This window comes from Gymnogyps californianus, chromosome 6, assembly GCF_018139145.2.
Source record: "Gymnogyps californianus isolate 813 chromosome 6, ASM1813914v2, whole genome shotgun sequence".
Classification (NCBI taxonomy): Eukaryota; Metazoa; Chordata; class Aves; order Accipitriformes; family Cathartidae; genus Gymnogyps; species Gymnogyps californianus.
This window is the reverse complement of record NC_059476.1, coordinates 23651465-23656783: the sequence shown is the minus strand read 5'-3', so window position 1 is coordinate 23656783 and position 5319 is coordinate 23651465. Positions and strand designations below refer to the sequence as shown.

Below are 5319 nucleotides of genomic sequence, written 5' to 3'. Positions count from 1 at the left end.
TGAAAATCTCAACTTGACTAAGAGCATCCGACTCTCCCTAGAAGTCTGACTTTGTACTAAACATGTGGCAGCACTGTGTTACCAAGAGTGCATCTCAGGAAAGAGCACTGCCAGAAAAATCTCTTTCCTAGTATTTCCTAGGAGTCAGTTTGGCCGCGTCTTGAACAAGATCGCTGCACTGCAAACTGCTTGGTTTGTATGGCTTGGCTAGAGCTGCTTTTGGGGGACGTTTGAGCTTTGATTTGTTCACTGGTCCAGAACTTGTGAGGTCTGGTAGAAGAAAAGGCCATCCTATATTTAAAGAAGCCTTAGTGGGTTGCTCTAAAGAACTGGGGTATTGGCTTCAGCTTCAAGTTAATGAAACCATAGCAACATGCTGTGGGATGCAGCAGTTGACAGGCTATATATCAAGAATTGTTCAGTCTCTGTGAAAGCGGGAATAAACCTCCAATACCTGATTTTAAAGAACTCCTACAAGTTTGGCTAAGACTCTGCATTTAACAGTGAGGGGTCTAGGACATAAATAAGCTATTCAGGTTCCATCTAGCAGAAGCTAGATGTGCTTGCTTGAATGTAACTATAAGGAACTGTATCTTCACAGAGGGACTAAGCATAATCTGAAACCAGTTGTCTCTCTTTAAGCATAGGCAAAGCCACAACAAGAAAGACGTGCCGATCATTGGCTAGAAAATGCCATGAAAAAATTTGGTGGCTCAAGGAGCAGGCATGTTACTCTCTGTAATGGGAGGAAATTTTTTTTTTAAGTCTGGTTTGACCTCAGATTGTATTGTTCATTCTGTTATCAGAATTAGTGATCTGTAAGCCCAGGACATTGTCTTTTATCACAGTTTTTCTCTCCAGTTCATCTCTGACATTGTGAAATACTTCAATTCAACAAAACCTAAATTGCTGAGGTTAACTTCTTTGGTGTGTTTGTGGGGTTTTTGAGTGCTGCCCTTAAGAAGCCATTTGCAATCCCCCAAACACTTACTGATGCTCTACAAAACCAAATTACAAGCGGTGTTTATTCTTGAGCATTATTAACGTGCAGTATTTCTGGCTCATAGGAAATCTTAGCTCAAGTTTATCCCAACTCAATAAAAACACTGCTTGCAGTAATCTGCAAATCAGCAATTTTTACATACCCCTTTGGAAATGACAGCTGCTGATTGAAATCACCTGTTTGCTTATTACACAACAACGTGTTGAGCAAGGCAGAACAGCTGATTACAATCTGCAAACTTTGAGGTTTCCAGCCCAGAGCCTTCTACTTTGGAAGGAGTAGTACTGGAAGCCCAGAAAGTGTGTGCTTTGCCTTGAGTTCTTTAGGTTCTAGGTTACCTTGGAAAAGAAGCCTAAAAGCCCTTACTGTCTGTAGTCCTGGTTAGTGCACTAGATTACTAGACTAGTCAGACTAGACATCAGAGTAGATAGGGCTTGAATGAATTTGATTTTTTTTTTTATTTTTGACCAGATCTACCACTGAGGTCCTACCTGCTGCATGGTCCTCTAGCAACTGGCAAAACAAAAGTATTGTGTGTACATAGAACTGTAACAGGATGTGTTGTGCTGTCCAAAAAGGTAACAAAAATCTACTGTGGTTTTTTTTTTCCCTGACAAATTCAGAGATTTCAGCCATTTGAGGCTCCTTTTTAAAATCAGATATGTACTCCAGATCTACTGGTGCTTTCTACGTCCTGTATGTGTTTTTACTTGAAGAGGTGCTTGGGTTTCTCAGTCCTGAGCTTGGGTTGAAATTTAGCACAGACAAGCACACTGGCAACTAGAGAAGAATTAAATACAGCAGTGCCCCTGACTTGGATGTATGCTTGTATCCGGGATCTGTGATCTTGTTCTACTCTCTGTTTTTGGTGTGTGGGTTGGGAGTGAGGAGGGTGGGGACACACGCATAAACAAATATAAGGGTTGCTTTGCTATTGCAGCTCGTAGCAAGGCAGGGTGTGCATACGAAGTCTAGTATGACACAAATTAAACCAATTTGTTCCTCAGTTAAAGAGAAGCTAATAACAAATGTGCTTATAAGCATGTTTTCTGATTATCTTCATGCAATTTATGGCTGTAAGTGGGAGATACCTACATAAGGTTAGCTATTGTGTTGTGAATAGGACAATGTGTTTTAGGGTAGTGAAGTCCTTAGTGCACTACCAGCTGATCTTGGTCCAACCAATAACAGAGTTTCAACTGCTTTTGGTTGATCTAAGACTTACTCCTTGTATGAAAACTAGTTGTGCTTGGAAGTCTCCAAAACCTTACTTCTGAAGTATCCTGTTCCAATATAAGGATTTTTGAAGGCCTAGGCTTATCGTCTGAATCTTCTAAAGCATTGATCAGGCTCTTCAACTTGTTTCTTGAGCACTAACTTAGTCAAAAGTGTACAAGTGTTCTCTATGTAAAATTGCAAGTGTGTTTCCATGAAAAGCTATCATACCTCCACCTGGCTATGTGAATACAACACCAGGGTAAGTCAGCTGGTGGCATTGCGTTGAATGAAAAAGCTGTTTCTTACTTAGGAGGAACTTATCTTGAGGTTTTTGTCACTTTTTTTTTTAATTAATGGCATTGTTTGTGTTGCATTCTCTGTTTTAGCTGACATTTCCTGTTTTCAGTTTTGCTGATGGACTTCAGTGGTATTTCCATCCTACAGGGATCACTTAAGGAGTTCACCTTCCTTTACGTTGTAAGTAAATAGCCTCATGTGGTGGGACTTTAAGTCACTATTAGTTGTAGCAGGGAAATAATGAGGGTTATATATCAGCTCTGTAGCTGTCTGTCCATATGACTGAATTAGATGAAAATTGATGACTTTGTATTGTAGTAATTTTGAGAACTTTATTTGGGCAAGTGACCTTCTTTGGGATTCCTTACATCTGACAACTGTATGCAGAGCAAGCAAGTGAATAGGAACTACCACGTTTCGTTGGTTTGGGTTTACAGGCCAGCACTCTTGTCTCCAGTAATACATACTTGCAATTCCTTCTTGGCCATTGCAAGGGATGGGAAGATACTCTGCACCATGAAGGTGTCTTCCCAAAGGAATAAAAAAAATGTTCTCTAAAGCACCAAAACTAATAGGAAATAATAAATTCCTCTGTATGTCATCTGTTGCCTTTTCAAACTGAGAGATGCAGCTTGAGGACTGGCTCCATGAACCTCTGAAGACTTGATAGATCCACCCTCAATCCAAACATTTCTGGGTGGTTCTCCTGTGCTCGGAGGGAGGGAACCAATTGCAGGAGAACACTCCTCAATCTGTTATGCAACCCGAGCATGCAGGCATTCAAAGTATTTCCCATAGGTGATCTTGATGTTTTCAGCTCCCTAAAGAGACCAAACTTTTTGCCTCCACTTCGATGAACTCTGGCTGCCTTCTCTACATGTAAGGGAGGGCAATGGGAGTGGCTTCTAATCTCTTCTGGAAAGCACTGTGGAACACCATAGTGTGTGCCACTGTTAAGGTTCCACAAGAAGGGACACTTGCAGCAGACAGTGGCAAGGCAGAGCTGGCAGATGTAATAATAAGCCAGAGGCGCTGAGAGGTTTGATCTGCAGCATATGAAGAACCTTATAAGTTGTGCTTTATGTGTGTAAGGCTAAGCTGTTTATCCACATTTTGTGGGGCTTGTTTTTAGCTATAGCAGGCACTGTTAGAAATATTTAGACAGATCTTCAAAGCATCACCAGATGTTTGAGACCAATAGTCAGCTCAGTGGGCCTCAGTTTTGTTGAGACGGCATTTGATACTAACAAAAATCAATACATGAGGGCATTTACAGCAGAGAACACAGCTATGACAGTAGAAAGGTAGGATGTTGCAGTCTGTCAACTTTGTATGTACAATGCCATTGATTTGAAGATGTATACTGTAATTTTGCTTCCTAGTAGGGCATTTCTCTTCTTAGGATGGAGAAGGGACAAAAGGGTTTCCTGGAGAGCTGGGGGCTAGGAGCAAGCTGGGAATTGGAGGAAGTGTGTCCAGTCTAATGGATAACTGAGGTAGCAGTGGTGGTGCTAGTGTTAAGACATCAAAATGAAGCATTCTGGGGATTTGTCTGTGAAAGGTCTGAATATATCTGGTGAGAAAGCTTTCTTCTTGGTTTCAGTGGAGACCCAGGTGCTGAGGAAAAAGCAAAAGAGTAAGAAAAGAGATGAAAGAACTTGTAACCAAGATTGCTTGGATTCTGGATGAACAGCAAGATCCAGTTTCCATTGCTTTGGGGAATCTTTTAACAGCAAGAAGATGAGTCTGTGAAGAAGGAAACATACAAAGCTCTAAGATGGAGGTATGCAAGAATCCTTGACATAGCTAAGAAATGTGAAGTTGGTCTTAGTGTATCTATTTGCTAAGTCCTCTATTAGAATTCTTGCTGCTCCTCAGAAAATTCTGCCTCTGTCAAACCATTTCTGTATGCAGGAAAGCATTGTGTTTACAGCTCTGTGAAGAATTACCTTGGGTTTCCTGCAGACTTGTAAACCAGCTGTGTATTTCCTTCAGTCTTAATCTTATGCTTGTAAGAAAAAGTGTTTGGAAGCTTGAAGTTAGGCTGAATTGTCTTCCCATTCCTTCAAATCATGGTCACAGAAGCTGGTTCTGATGCTTATTACTAGTTGACCATGGTATCCTAACTGCTGAGTTTGTCTTGTTATCTCTATAGACAGGCTGCTCTGTTACCAGGTACTGTTAGACTGGAGAAGGGAAGGGTCCAGCAAAATAATTTGAACAATTGTGTTGGTTTAAATATTTAGATCTAACCACCAGCTTCTTGCGATTGTGTTGTAACCATGTGTTTTTGTTTCCTGTCTATAAAATGTGACAAATACTTTCTTCTTCCCATCATATATGAAATTATATGCTCTTTAGGATACTGACTTTTCAGTTCATAAGGCTCAGAGGACCCCTTGTGACCCTTAAGCACACCAATGCTGTCATCAATAAAATGATCTTAAGTCTTCAGCCACTGGCTCATTATCCAAGCCAAGCAGCATGGTCAGAGTCGACACTTGCAGGGACCATATTCTAAATGAGCTCTTGGTGTAAAGCAAAGCACTATTTCATGCTATTCTTGACATCAGCTAAATACTATTGTGGTGTTTTGGGGTTTTTTTTTTTGCAGCCAATCTTATTTTGAAGGGTGGGAAGAAGGACGTTTTCTCTATTGTGTGCTTTATTGAGTACTCTGTTGCATTGGCAAGTTAAAAAAAAAAAAAAAAGAGCCTGTCTGATCTAGCTCAAGTGTACTGTTCTGGAAATGCAATTTCTACTGGCATGAATTAACAGGCTTCCAAAAAATAACTGAGTAT

The 5319-nt window shown here is 40.6% G+C and overlaps 1 long non-coding RNA gene across 1 annotated transcript; it reads left to right on the top strand.

Annotated features, from left to right (window-relative positions):
- Positions 1-1553: 1553 nt before the first annotated feature.
- LOC127018048 (uncharacterized) lies at positions 1554-4971 on the top strand. The gene is made up of 3 exons (XR_007766685.1): positions 1554-1581; positions 2608-2698; positions 4122-4971. It is a non-coding gene; the product is annotated as an uncharacterized LOC127018048 (long non-coding RNA).
- The last annotated feature ends 348 nt before the right edge of the window (positions 4972-5319 follow it).